Below are 15,344 nucleotides of genomic sequence, written 5' to 3'. Positions count from 1 at the left end.
ATCTGGGGGTCAGCTTTCTCACAGTAACTGAGCATGTGCATTCATTCCACCTTGGGCCACGCTTGAAGCCTCCTCACCTTCTCCTGGTCATGAGCTTTGGTGAGTTTTCTCAAATTTTGGACGAGGGAGCGTGGGGGGAACTTAGGGAACCAACCACCCCCTTGTCTGGTCTCTTGGCAACAAGGGAGCCGTTTGGGAGCTAGGCAAGGATATCACACCCTGGGGGTCACAAATTAGCAGCTCCAAGGAAACTTCCCAGGGGAGAAAAGGAAGAAAACCACAGAGGATTCCCAGTTTTCAGGAGCGGGGCTAACCTGGCCTGCATGCTGTGTCTGCCCTTCTGATGTGTGCCCTTCTTGACTGGGTGCGACATTTTGAAAGCAGCATGTACAACATTTTAATGTCAAGAGAAGAATTAGTGTCTCAGAAAAGCCTCAAGTATGATCACATGTAATTGTTTTATAGATGCTGGCACAGGTTCAGGGAAGAATGGGTTTTTAATACCAAATCTTTCCATTTCTCTTTGTTTCCCTGTGATTTGTGGGCTCTATGAATGGCAGGTTTCTGGCAGATCCACAATTTCGATTTCCCCTTTGTTTTCTCACGCTCATAGAGTTCAAGGTTGCCCCCCGCCCCCCGGCCCCCATGCATCACAAATAGTGTTTAATGGGGTCAGGGGCGGTTTTCTCCCCCACTGGAGACACATCGTTTGGTTAAACCACACATAAATTTTACCTCTCTTCAAAGAAACATTAACAATTCTAATGCACGTATATGCATGTGCTCACAGACTGAGAAGGCTTTTCTTTTTCCTTTTAAATCAGGGAACTACCCAAGGTACAACTTCTTGTCCCATCTTCATCCTCATGGAGAAGCAGCTCACAGGCCAAGGAGCAGACGAGGGCCATACTCCACAACACTGTCCCCTGGCCCTCCGAAGGCGTGCTGAGTGTTACCAAGCTTTGAGGACACCTTCTGGGTAGAGGGCAGCCTCAGGAGGCATCAGGCCTATGAAGGTCAGACTTGTCTACCAGTTAATGCCCTTCAAGGTCATCTTTGGATAAATCAATAGGTTCCAGAGCAGAGGGAAGTAGAAGGAGCAGGATTCAGGGACCAGGTCAGCAGCCTTGAGTTGGTATCAGGATTCAGAGGCCAAGCATCCTTTTCAATCAGATGCATTTTAGAAAAAATCTCTCTGGCTGCTGCATGGAGGGTAGGTCACAGAGTGATCGGTGTTGGGGCTGCTGCAATAGTATGAGCGAGTGATGACGAAAGTCTAGGCCAAGGGTGTGAAAGGAAAGGAGAGAGGGAAGAACTCCTGGAGAGTCTGTCAAATAGACACTTCCTCTGTACGACCAATGCAAAGAGGGTCACGTTGATCTGAGCTTTTTGACACAATCGTTCCAATGTTACAACTGTTGCTTCAACATGCAAAATACGGTTTTAAAAATTACCGGTATTGAGTGCGGCTGTTGTATCCCAGACCTTTTACTATTTCTGACCCTCTCCTCATTCTCTGCCTCAGTCCTGAGCTTCCCCATCTCTGAGGCTGTTGCACATGTCCCGTCACCCCCTCCCTGTCTCCCTGTGGCACACCAAGGCATCGTAATACACACTGACAATTTACTGGCTTGATTTCTAGGTCATGTCAAAATGACCCTGTGTCAAGACGGCCAGGTCTAACTACCACCCACCCCTGTGCTGAACTTCAGAAGACGCGAAGGTCCTTCAGTGTTTATAGATAAGCCCTCCAAAGAGAGAGCTGGAGAGACAGTAATCGCCTGCAGAAAGCAGCCTTCAGAACCTTTAGCCAAACCCAGCTTCCCTGGGCATTCCAAGGTCACGCGCTTGTTGGGATGAGCTGCAGGAGGAGAGCAGGGGAGATGCTGCCAAAGTGTCAGAGGAGGCAGCACCTGTCGGCCCCCTCGTCCAGGGCAGCCCGCCCTGTGCAGGAAATGGTCCCTGCTGGGTGTCCTTGCAGCCACTCCAGCCAGGTCTTAGTTTGCTTCTAATTAGTGCTGAGCAGGGCACACAGTCCTGCCTCCTCATGACTGCCCATATGGCTGGACCCTGCTCCTTGCTGCTCATGGACAAGGCGAGTGGGTTTGTCTGTCTCCCTTTCCCTTTTTCACAGATGAGTCTTTGCAGCTTGCTCTCCTCCCAGCGCAAACTTGCACTCCCAAACCCAAAGGTGTAGAAAATCAAGCTTCTCTCTCCCCTTTTACAGATGCGCATGTGCTTATTGGTTTTTTTTCAGTTTCCTAAGAGCTGAGGCCTGCATACTTCCCTGGTGCTAAGAGTTGTAATATTCGTCTTTCATTCCAAATATATGTGAGTTTGATATTTCTGAAGGCTTGAAAAAAAAAGGTTATTATTCTAAGCTGTGTGCCTTAAATATGGTAAAGGGATTGGTTGGATTTCTATGTGGTGATAACCTCTCCCAAGGGGTGACAGCCCCAGGGAGGAAGCATGGCAGGGCTCTTCAGAATGATAAATGGGAGGCCCTGGCATGTCAGGATCACAGGGAGCCTGGGAATGAGACAGGCTTAGGGCCTTTGCACTCTCTCTGTTTGGGTCTGGCTGTCTGACTTCAGATTGAGCAAGAACAACCACCTGGCCCTCTTCCCTCCAGCCCAACTAAACTTTCTCCCAGTCTACAGCCTTTGCCCACATTATATCCTCTGCCTGGATTACTGTTCTAACTGCCTCTCCTTGTGTCCTTGGCTTAGTTGACTTTTCTTCTTCCTAATTTCGGGTCAAGAACCTCTGAGGCAGGGGTGCCTTTCCTGTCCTTGCTGACCAGCTCTAATGCTGTCCCATGGGCTCTCTTATCACCACGTTCTGGTCACTCTTAACATTTATTACAGGTGGAATCAGATGCCTTTTCCATTTATGTGTGTGATACTTCAATCTATACCTGTCTCCCCCATTAGGCTGTAAGCTTGCTAAGGGTGAGCACTCTGCCTGTTTTCAGCCTAGGACACTGATTAGGCACTCAATGAACACCCCTGGGATAAGCAAGAGATCAAAAATTCCCCAGATGGAGGGCAAGGATCAGGTGCTCTCAGTCTCAGACAGCAAGTTGCAGTGGAAGAGAAGGGTCTTCAAGTCCAGGTGACCTGGGTTCAAGTCCCGGCCTGGACACTTGGATGCTTGTATTTCCACATTTAAGAGCAGGTTTTTGGCAGACTCAGAGGCAGCTGACACAGCACACTCTAAGGACCAGCAGAAAAACAGACCCAGGGGAAGCATCCTACCACTGGTCTGAAATCCAGAGGGAATTTTCAGAGATATCTCTTCAAGGCTGGGAAGAAGCAGGGCTGGAAAAATGGTAGGGGCAGAAAAAGGGCATAAGGCCATGGAGGGTTGGCTCAAATACTGTAAGAGTGAGCAATGACAGCTTCACCTGCTAGTAATGATTGGGGGCATAATAACCCGTGAGGTCTCTGGGATGGCTAAACAAATGGCTGGGCCAAAGACCCCGCCTAATGCTTTTAGAGGATGCAGCAGCTCTCCATAAGGAAGGTCCTCTACTCATCAGGCTGTTGAATGGAAGATTCCCCAAGAACATGCCAGTGAAAGTAATCTCTCCCTCCCCTGCATACTTCAGCTACTCTGAATGGAGAAGCTCCAGGAAGGTAGATGGTTGGTCTGTCTTGTTCTCCACTGTGTTCTCAGCACCAAGGATGGTGCCTGCTACACAGTGGGTCCTCCATCAAGCCTACGTGAGTAAAAGAGGGAAGAGTTGGTGTCCTCACACAATTTCCTCTCAGGCCTCTGTGGTGGACAGGCCCTAGAGTGACCCCTGATGATTCTCTACCAACTGGTGTTCATGCCTTTGTGTGATCTCTCCCCTTGAGTGAGGGAAGGACCTGTGACTTGCTTCTAACCAACAGAATATGGGAAACGTAATGGAATGTAACTCCTCAACTCAGTTAAGTCACATAGCAAAGGAGGTAAGATGAGTCTCCCATGATTGCTTTATGTATATGGAAAGAGTGATGGGCTGTCACTCCTGTGACTCCCTGCAGTTACACCAGACTCTGTTTTTAGTGGACTGGAGAGAGGTTCTCCTTGCTGGTGTGATGAAACAAGGCATGTTGGGGAGGCCCCCATGGCAGAGAAGTGTGGGAGGCCTCTAGAACATGAGGGCAGCCTCTAGCCAATGGCCAGCAAAAAGCAGGCATTCATACAGTCGCAAAGGAATGAATTCTTCCAACAACCTGAAGGATCTTGGAAAGGATTCTTCCCTAGTCAGACCTCTAGATGAAATGAAGTCCAGCCAGAAGCTTGACTATAGTACTGTGAGACCCTGCACGGAGGCTCTAGCCAAACTGTGTCCAGACTCCTGACCACATGAACGTGAGACAGTAAATGTATGCTGTTTATAAATCTCTAAGTTTGTAGTAAGTTGTTACACAACAATGGAAAAGCAACAAAGCCTCCAGGCCTTAATCATGGCCTTCCTCCATCTGCAAAGGTGGGACTAAGGGCACTCATGAGACTAAGTTTCAACATCATCCCTTCTAGGAAACCTTCCCTATTCTTACTCTGTTCCCATTCTAGAAGTCCCTCATCTGTGCCTCCCCCAATGCTACCTATGTTTGCTCTATAATAACTTTTGACACTATATTGTCATTTTCTGTTTGCACATTGATTGCACTCACTAGGCCCTGAGCTCCTCAGGGGCAAGGGTCCTGACTGTCTTTCCATTTTCTTTCCTCCATTCTTCTTACCTTTGACAGATGGTTTTGGAGTGCTCACAGTGGGCTGGGCAGTATGCTAGTTGCTAGGATACAAAGGCAAACAACAGCAGCAGCATAAAGATCCTGTTCTTATCTCATGGACCTAATGACAAAGGACTCATCTCTCGGAGCATTATGACTGTGGATAAATGTCAGAGAAATGCTCTAAGCCACTAATGGGTGATGTGACCTAGCAAGCGAGAAAAGGATAGTTATGATGATCTATGAAGGATGAGTAAGAGTTGAACCCACAGAGGCGAGATGAACAAAGGCTCAGGAAGAGGGATGGTTTAAACACAGGCCCTGTCTAGGAAGGATGCATGGCAAGTTTGAATACCAGAAGGAAAGCCAGCGAGGCAGCAACAGCGAGAGTACAGGCACGTGGGGTATGAGCAAGTGGCAAGGTCCCCCAAGGAGCAGCAGCACATCACAGATGATAGTAAAGTTCAGCCTTTACCCACAGGGTGTGCATTGGAGGGCTTCGAACATGAGAATGACATATTCTAATGACGCTGAGAAATGATTAATCTGAGACATGGACAGTGGGGTGTGGAATAAGGGTTTGAGGATGGGATGAGGTGCAGTGCAAAAATGGCTGGGGGAAACAAGTTAGGAAGCTATTGCCATAGTTCAGGAAGAGATAATGTAGCTTGGGGCTATGGGTTGAATTGTGTCCCCCGAAAAGTTGATATTCTAGCCCCCAGCGCCTGTGAAAGTAGCCTTACTTGGAAATAGCCTTATTGGGAAATGGCCTTCCTGGACCCATCAGATAAGGATGAGGTCATTAGGATGGGTCCAAATCCAACATGCCTATCCAAAAGAGAGGACTTGGACATAGAGATAGACATGCATACAGGGAAGGTGATGTGAAGACACAGAAGAATGCCATCTCCAAGCCAAGGATGCTTGAGGCTATCAGAAGCTAGAAGAGGCATGTACAGACTCTCCTTCTCCCCAGAAGAAACTAACCCTGCTGAAACAGTGATCCTGGACATCTAGCCTCCATCTGTGAAACAATAAAGGCCTGTTATTTTAAGTCACCCAACACGCGGAATTTTGTTAGGGCAGCCACGGCAAACTAACGCACTTGGCTTAGGTCAGGAGTCAGCAAACTTCTTTAAAGGGCCTGATATAAATATTTTTGGCTTGAGGGACCATAATATCCCTGTCATCATTACTCAACTAAGCTGTCATAATGTGAAAGCAGCCATAGACAATAGGTAAACAAAGAGTGTTACTGTGTGCCAATGACCCTTGATGCCCCAAAACAGCCAACAGGTGGGGCTGGTCCACGGGCCATAGCTTTTGGACTCTGGGTCCAGGCGATGGTGGTGTGGATTAAAAAAAGCAGATGGTATGTGAGATACCCAGGTCTGCATCTTGGGTCACTCTCACATCTAACTCATGCTGGGCACTAGCCAGGTGCTCAGGAAACGTTGAACTTGTGACCTGAACTTACACTGGACAAACAGGTCATTTCAGCCCAGGCAAAATGAGGGGGTTTGATAGATGGCTTCAAACATATCTTTTAGCTCAACATTCTGGTGTCTGCTGACAGGGGAGGGACTGTGTTTTGGGTTCGTGTTTAGTGTGGCTTTTTACAAAGTAGATGCCCTGGCCTGAAGGCTTAGTGGGGGTGGGAGAGGCATAGGGTCTGTACATAGTGGCTTCCTTTGTCCAGACACAAGGCACACTGAAAGCCTTGCTCACGGACCGCGTCCTGATGCTGGTGATAATGGTGGTGACAGTGAGTGACTGCCTGCCTGAAGGTTCCTGTAGTGGGTGGGAAGTGCTTAGCTCTGGAGTCAGAAATCCTGGATCTGCTGCTTATTAGCTGCCTGACCTGGGAAAATTACTAAATTAAGCTGAGTCTCTCTTTTCTCACTCATTTGAGGAGAAAGCACAGTGCTGGGTATTTCGCAGACCTTCCTGACATTTTACTTTCTGCCCTTTCCTGCAGGAGGCTCTGAGGCCAGCAGGGCTGAAAGCCTGCTCTGCATTCACTAAGTGTGTGACCTCGGGTGAGTTACTTTACTTCAGTATCCCCATCTATAGAATGGGAATATGGTGGCTGAACCCAATCTTTTTTGGTTACCCCCAAGGGCTCTCTTCCACCCTCAGCCCATCTCTGAGCCCTGGGGAGGCTGAGTCACTGGAAGACATCACCAGCTTCCCGGGTGTGCCCTCTGATTCCAGCTGGGTACGGCCAGAGGGGTCATGGGCAGGAGGACAGGGATCTGGGTATTTATCCACTGGTTCCACTCTGCTGGGCTGTGGTTTGCAAGTGCTGAGTTCCTCTACCTAAAGCTTCACCTTCTGTTCGGTGGCCCTTCTCCCATGGCTACTGTTCCCACCTCATTCTGGTAACTGATCCCTCCTTTACCCCTCAGGTTTCTGGGTGGATGTAGCTTCCCATGGTTGCTCTTCCCTCTGTGCTTAACCATCACTCATTGGCACCTAGGACTCATTTACATTTTGCAAATAGCCCCTTCCTTAAGCCCTCTTTTAAATTTTTTAATCTTGGGGCGCCTGGGTGGCGCAGTCGGTTAAGCATCCGACTTCAGCCAGGTCACGATCTCGCGGTCCGTGAGTTCGAGCCCCGCGTCAGGCTCTGGGCTGATGGCTCAGAGCCTGGAGCCTGTTTCCGATTCTGTGTCTCCCTCTCTCTCTGCCCCTCCCCCGTTCATGCTCTGTCTCTCTTTGTCCCAAAAATAAATTAAAAAAAATGTTGAAAAAAATAAATTTTTTAATCTTTATTTTTGAGAGAGAGAGAGCCCACATGCAAGCGGGGGAGGGGCAGAGAGAGAGGGAGACACAGAATCTGAATCAGACTCCAGGCTCTGAGCTGTCAGCACAGACCCCAATACGGGGCTCGAACTCACAGACCACCAGCTCACGACCTGGGCCGAAGTCGGAGGCTTAACTGACTGCACCACCTAGGTGCCCCTAAGCCCTCTTTTAAAATGATTCTTCATTGTGGTAAAATACATGTAGCATAAAACTTACCATTTGAACAGTTTTTAACCCTACAGATTAGAAGCATGAGATACATTCGCCTTGTTCGGCTACCATCACCACTACCCTTCTCCAGAGCTCTTTTCCTCCTACAAAACAGAAACTCAGTATCCACAGTAAGTCCTCCTTCCCCCCCCCCTCCAGCCCCTGGTAACAACCATTCTACTTTCTGTCTCATCCATGTTGTATTATACGGTACGTACTAGAATTTCCTTCCTTAAAAAGGCTGAGTAATATTCTATGTACGTTCATGCTGCATTCTGCTTATCCATTCATCTGTCGGTGAACACTTAGGTTGCTTCTGCCTTTTGGCTAATGAGAATAATACTGTTATGAACATGTCGTACAGATATCCTTAAACCCTCTCTAATTGGTCCTCTGAGGGTTCCACTGGGTTTCTAGCAAGACCCTCACTGATATATAGTATGTGTGTGTAGTTTCATCATGTCATGTTGAGTAATTTAGTTAATACGTGTAAAGCACTTAACGCGAGTGCTCAATTAATGCCTGCTGTTTGTTACCGGGAAGGTTTCTCTGTGGGGCAGAGACTAGACTGCCGTGCCTGTTCATTTTCAGCACCAGCAAACTATCTTCTCTAGCTGAGTTAGGCTGGGACCATATGACCACATTCTTTCTTGAGAGTGGAATGTGACTGGAGTGAGGCGCCCCCCTTCTAAGCCTGGCCCATCGAAACCTCTGACATCCAATCCTTTGTGTCTTCTCTCTGTGTGGGCTAGACATCCACCTTGCAGGACGACCCTGGATGCCATGTGTTAAGGGTGGCAGTGCTGCCATCAGCCAGGGTCCCTTGATGTGTGGAGCAGAGGTAGGTGCTAGAATTATCACCCACATTTCACAGATGATAAAATCAGGTGATTTGGTAACTTGTCGAGCAGGTGGCAGAGCCTAGATTTGAAATAAAGCAAGCGGTCTGGCTCCAGGCTCCACACTCCTAAACACTGCTGTACACACTCTCTCAAACTCAGGAACGAGTTTTCACGATTAGATTTTCCTTTTCCGGGACGGCCCTCAGACACAGTCTAAACTCAGGGTTGCTGCCGTGGGAGTCCGTGGAGCTAACCAGCGCACCAAGGTGTGGTGCCAAGGTGCCCTGGCTGTCCAACTGATGGCATTTCAGCCCCCACTGGTACAGGCAGCAGAAGGCCATGGGGGGCAGGAGGAATGCTGATCAGTGCTTGCAGCAGCTTCCTGGGCTACCTCTGTCCTGCTCTTCCATGTTCGTTTTTTTCTCTTAGAGCCTGTGGCATGCTCCAACCATGAGGAAAGTAGACTGAAGAGAGAGGGGGTACTCCTAGCTCCATGGCAGCAAAGCCAGGATTACCTACTGACATTACAGCTGGCAGCCTCCGGCTGCTGGCACCCTTTTAAAGAGAGCAGGATGGCAATTTTCCAGCTAAGTTCTCCCAATTAGGCAGTTAGAGAAACATCATCCACCTCAGGATAAAGCTGATGAAAAGGAGGGGGCAGGGACGAAGAGGAGGGGTGCTAATATGTCTGCACTAGTCCTCACAGCCGCCCAGAGCACAAAGTCCCAGGGGTGCTCAGTGTTCACTGAGAAGCATCTGTGGGGTCTGATGAGCTGCCTGGGGGGCACACAGGTGACCTGTCTGCCATGGCCACTTGAAGGTCCCCATCTTTCTAAGATCCCCAAATTCTGCCAGCTCTGGTCAGATAGGGTGGGCAAAGGGTGGCAGAAGAAGAGAATTACGTCAATTCAGAGTCTGATGAGGCTTCCCTCACCCACCCCAACGTGACTCAATGTAGGGACTAGGGAAACTAAGCCCCCCCCTCCACCCCGCCCTGACCCCTTGCAAGGAAAGCCCGAGAGACGACACAGGTCATGATTCCTGACTGCTAACCCCAGCCATTCTCAGGATTCCATAGCTTATTCACTAACCAAGCCTTTCCTAAGCACAGACATCTTATACTCATCATCACATTCAGTTCTCACAACAACCTGGGACATGGGGACTCCTCTTCTTCCCGATTTGCACACAAGGAAACTGAGATTTAGTCAAACTTACAGAAGTAGACCAGGGGTTCCACATGCAGACCAAGCCATGTGTCCAACTCCTCAGAAAGGCCTGGGGTCCTAGGACCAGAAGTCTATTCATATATACACATCTACTTAACGATAATGAGAATGATACCAATAGTGCCTTGAGCACCATGCTAAGTGCCTAACCCAGAATAGCTAATTTAACCCTTACAACTATTTCCGTCAAATGAGTCATCACTCCTTACTTTGCAAACCTGGAGACTCTGGACCAGAGAGATTAAGGGACTGGGCCAGGGCCGTGCACTATGGTGGGATTCAAGGCTTAGTGCTCCTGACTCAGGCTGGTGCTCCAGACCTCCGTGTCAGTCCACCTCTGCTTTGGACAAGGCCCATCTAGCAGAGCAGGCTCAATGGGCTCTGCAGAGAGGTGGAGGGTGGTCCCTGCACTTGGGGCAGGTATTCTACAAAGTGGTGAAAAATGCGTTCCCAGTTTACAAGTGTTAAAGGAGCTTGCAGTGAGGGAGAAAGGGAGGGAGAGAGAGAGGAGAGAGATCCTGGGGATAGAGCTGTCGCAGATGCTTGTGAGGAATGAGGATCTAAATGGAGCATTACTGCAGGAAGTCCAGACAAAGGAGGCCATTCTGAGCAGAGATGTGGTAAGGCAGGTGTCTGAGGGACCACGAGCTCTCTGGTCTGGTACACACAGAGGCAGCACAGGGCATGATGCCATAAATACGGGCTGACACCACACCGTGCAGGGATTTGGATGTCACATACCAAGTTCGGATTTTACCTTTGTGAAATAGGGAACTATTGAATGTTTGGGGGCAACGTGCCAAGATACCTCTCCAGGATGAATGGCCTGGTTATGGTATTTGGGATGGATTTCTAGAGGGAAAGACTAGGGGTCCGAAGACATCGATAATGGAATGAAGGGGGGAGTTATGAATGCCATACTGGCAGAACACGGTGGCTAACCGGAAAAATATAGGAAACCAGGCCTGTTATTATCATCACTGATAAGACGACAGTTTGCGTACAGGATCTTTCTGCTAATTATATTTCCTTTGGCCACAAACACTTCCACAAAAGGTTGAGGTCGGAGGGAGAACCAGGCAATCAAGCCTGCATTACAAGAAGAAGCTCCAACTGCTTGGCACTAGCACTAGAGGAGAGGCTTCAGGCATCAAACACCTACCGTCCTCTGATTCCTTCACAATTGTGGCCTCGTTGTTTATGGGGAGTCTAATAAAAAGCAAGGGATTGCTGATTAGCTGAAGTTTCCCTTGGCCGGGATCAAAGTAAATCTTTCAGATTTATATAACCCTTCAGGAAGGGCTGCAACCTTATGCTTCCTTCATTCCCACGACATTGGGATGGGCTGGGGGACCCTCAACCAGGGACATACAGCAAATCAGAAGCTGCCCTGGGCCCAGAAGAAACATGGCTTGCTAGGAATGGCTTGAGGGGGACAGTCCTTCTCGGTTATTTGGGGACAGTGTGGAATGGGAAGGCACCAATAAATATGTGTGCCTGTACTATTCCACCATTAAAAATGAAGAAAATACCACTTTACAAACTGCTAGGATACGTAAGCTCACAATGGACTTACAGTCTGTAAAAAGTACTTCTCTGTGACCGGCATGAGTGAGCTGGGAGAGCCAAACCAGAAGTGAGTGAGCAGAGATCTCACGAAATTACTTCCTAGATGTAGATACTCATCACTAGGCCATTCATGGCAATTACCCTGGACGCTCTCCCCTCCCCCCCCTCCTCTCCCCCCTCACCTCTTGCCAGCCCAATTTTGCCAGTAATTTTGCAAGCCGTGGATATGTTTCATTGGGACTGGGCTCAAGTCTGCCAGAAAAAGCAAATTCAGGCCAGCAATAGTGGAATTTGAACATGATGGCAGAGCCAAGCTGCTGCCAACCAGAACGTCACCTCAAGTTTGCTGTAGGGAAGATGAAGGCAGGATTTCTAAGCACTCGTGGGCGGTATTAGCCAATTTCTGTTTATTTAAAACATCTTATGCAACCCACAGTCAAGGGTTCCCATTCCCTGGAAATATCTGACAAATACTATTCCATGGCACCCAGAGGTCTCCATTCTCAACAGAAGAACTCTCTTGTCTGCCTATGCAAGGTGAGCTCTGAACATTGTCAGTGAAATCAGAAATAGATGTAATAGATTTGAAAACTTAGAGTTTTCTCTTTCAGCCATTTAAATAGCACCTGAGAACCCTCCAGAGTGTTTCTTAAGCATGAGTTGACATAACAAGGAAATGACACTCTGACATGGGCCCAGAACAGTGGTCGTAGCTCTTTGATTCTATGATACATGCTTTCCACTTGGACCTTGGGAAAATTTTAACACAAGAATAAATATAATCATCTATGTGGAATACTTTTACATGGTGCCTGATACATGGTAAGTGCTCATAAATGGTAATTTAGAAACTAAGACCACTGAAACTGATTTTTTTGTGAATTTGTGAATATTTGTGAAACATGTACCTTTCTGATGTGTACATATGACGGTGTCTTTATTTTCCCAGGAATTCATGTTAGATAGGTTGTGTGTCATGTGAGGTCTTAAATGGAAGACTTGCATGTATTGGTGGAAAAGTCTTTGGCAGATGGTGTTAAGACCACGCACTAGCCTGCTCTGAGTTTGCCTCCCTAGTGACAGGGCCTGGAGCTGTTTCTGGCCTGGAGGTTTCATCCAGTCTTTCAGTGCCCCACCTTTGATAGGGCAGATGTGAGCACGAAATGGAAAGAAGATTTGGAGTTAGTGGTTTCACTAACTGTTCTTCTTGAAACCCTAGGCAGAGCCAGACCAAGTCAAGGCTTTCTTTTTCTTTTAAAGTGTATTTATTTATTTTGAGAGAGAGAGAGAGAGAGAGAGAGAGAGAGAGAGAGAGAGAGAGAGAATCCCAAGCAGGCAGGCTCTGTACTGTCAGAGCAGAGACTAACGTGAGGCTCAATCTCACTAACTGTGAGATCATGACCTGCGCCAAAATCAAGAGTTGGATCCTTAACCAACTGAGCCACCCAGGCACCCAAGGCCAAGCTTTTAACCCAGGAGAACAGGGTCAAGGAGCAGACCTCAGTCTGCACTTTAAGCTTAAGGTGCAAGAGTAGTCACCCAAGTGGTCAGCTCTGGATCTCCAGAGAAACGATGACCCAGGAATTTGGATGGTATATAGTTCTGAGGGATTTAGGACCTTGGCCATCAATAGGAGATGAAACTGAACATTTGTTAAAAGGGGTAATTATGTCATTTGGCACCTGCAGGAACCTGTTTATACACTCATCTGCCACTCTGATGGTTACTCACTTTGAGAGTAGGGAACACTCTAGCCATCTTTTCACCTGAATGGCATTTATGACATTCTATGGTATGTTTCTGCCCCCTCAGGATATATACTCTATGGTTCTAAAGTCCCAGAAAACAGACTGGAGTTTCATGAATTTTTTAAAACAATTTCAGTGGTCTCAGTTTTTAAATTACCATTTACGGGCACTTACCATGTATCAGGCACCATGTAAAAGTACTCCACACAGATGATTGTATTTACTCTTGTGTTAAAATATTCCCAAGGTCCAATGACCTGTTAGTGCTGATGCTTATATTTGAACTTAAATCTGTCTAGATCCCAAACCCATCTACTGAACTACGACATTTGGACTGCCTATGCAGCTACTAAAAGCATCAAAGTTGATACATATGGAAGTCAAAGACCCTGGCTCACCCACAGCAAAGGTCTTGGAGTTCCACCAGAACAGACTTCTCCAGCTTGCCTTGCAGTTGACCCCTGGAAACTATCCAAAACTAAGTCTCCCACAGGCACATTCCTGATATGGGCACATGTGGCTCTCCCGGGAAATAGCGCCCACTGTAGAATGAGTTTCCGATCTTCATGATGGTTTGATAAAGGCAACTCCAATAGGCACAAAAGCTGGTTATGCTGTTAATGACTAAAAACTGTTATCATCCTGATTAATGCTGCCGTTGTTTAGAACAATGATTAACTCAGAAAGAAGGACCCATGGGAAAGAAATAGTGACTAATCAATCTCAAAGGAATTGCCAGGTGATGTTTATTTCATGAGAAGTGGAGGGAACCTAAATCGCAATCATTCTTTGGTGTTGACAGGTGAGCAGCAGTACAGCCAGAATGCATCCATGTCCCATTTCAGGTACATGGTCAGCAAGTACTCATGCAGGGGCAGCAGGAAAGGGATGGGGGAGTTTGTCTTCAGCAGGCCACCCAACCATGGTACACTGCCTCTGTGTGCCTCTCCTGTCTTCCCTCCAATCTTAACATCCACTTTCTCAAGAGCCAGTCTTCACCTGAGTTGCTAATTAAGTAATTTCCTTGTTCATCTGACTTGGATGGTTTTCTTGCAACACTGCCAAGTGGAATGGCTCTTAATTATGTCAACTCATGAAACCACACCAAAGGCAACCTTATCAGAACACTAATTTGTCATATCATTTAAAGAAAAAAAAAATCAGCTAACTGATGGGAGGCCAATAAAAGCCCTTTTATTATAAAGCTCTTCATCGCTCATCAGCTTCCAAAACCAGCCTTGATTCTGGCTATTAAAATTACTCCATGGGCAGAACAGAACCAAGAAGAATATCTCCTTAAGTAGGAATGTAAAGAGTCCTACCTTTCTTCCCATTTAAAATTGGACTTAACTTGATCTTTCAAGAAACACAGTCAGTTGATCACAGATACAATGTCAGAGTTCTTGGCTTGGGGGTGATGGTATAAGACATAAATAAGAGAAGCAACAGAGACCTGATTTTCTAGCCTTGCCCATCTTCCTCAGAGAGTTGCTCTGGGAACACATGCTTTGGAGAAATCCTTTCTAAGAGAAGTGATTTCTATCTAGTGCCATCCATCAGAATTCACTCCTAGCCCAGGAGGAAGAAAGAAGGTGATGTGATAACAGAACCAGAGAGTGAGATTTATTTTTTTTTTTTTTTTTTTTTTCTTTGAAAAAAAATTTTTTTTTTTTTTTTTTTTTTTTTTTTTTTTTCTGAAATTTATTGACAAATTGGTTTCCATACCAGAGAGTGAGATTTAAATGCTATGCTGATGTTTTGAAAATTGAGGGGGTACCATGAGCCAAGGAATGCAGGTGGCCTCTAGAATCTGCAAAAGGCAAGGAAGTAGATTCTCCCCTAGAGCCTCCAGAAGGAGTGTGGCCCTGCCAACATCTTGATTTCAGCCCTGTGAAATACATTTCAGACTTCTGACCTCCAGAACTGTAAGATAATAAATTTGTGTTGCTGTATGCCACTGAATTTGTAGTAATTTGTTACAGCTGTAGTAAGAAACTAACACAGCATGTGATCTAAGACTTCTGCTACCTTGCACACGTACCTGCTCTGTGTCCATCCACCCTCACTGTTGCATCTATCTGCCCTTGCCTTCTCACTGGTTTTTTATTTACCACAGTCTTGGTTTACCTGCTTCTGACCCAACACCCACATCCCAGAAGCTGGATAGCCCCTTTTTCCCTGTTTTTGTGCTGCCTGGTCTGCTCATAGTGT

General features: G+C 47.1%; 1 protein-coding gene and 1 long non-coding RNA gene across 2 annotated transcripts in view; one reads left to right on the top strand and one right to left on the bottom strand.

The window, feature by feature from the left end:
- The window catches only part of SLIT3 (slit guidance ligand 3), a 594,639-nt gene that overhangs the window by 401,034 nt on the left and 178,261 nt on the right, over positions 1-15,344 (bottom strand). The gene's annotated exons all lie outside the window — the stretch shown is intronic.
- On the top strand, positions 6,703-13,700 carry LOC125173718 (uncharacterized). The gene is made up of 3 exons (XR_007155131.1): positions 6,703-6,766; positions 7,763-7,876; positions 13,433-13,700. It is a non-coding gene; the product is annotated as an uncharacterized LOC125173718 (long non-coding RNA).

The sequence above is a fragment of the Prionailurus viverrinus genome, chromosome A1, assembly GCF_022837055.1.
Source record: "Prionailurus viverrinus isolate Anna chromosome A1, UM_Priviv_1.0, whole genome shotgun sequence".
Classification (NCBI taxonomy): Eukaryota; Metazoa; Chordata; class Mammalia; order Carnivora; family Felidae; genus Prionailurus; species Prionailurus viverrinus.
The sequence above is the reverse complement of the archived record's forward strand: the minus strand, read 5'-3'. Positions and strand labels throughout refer to the sequence as shown.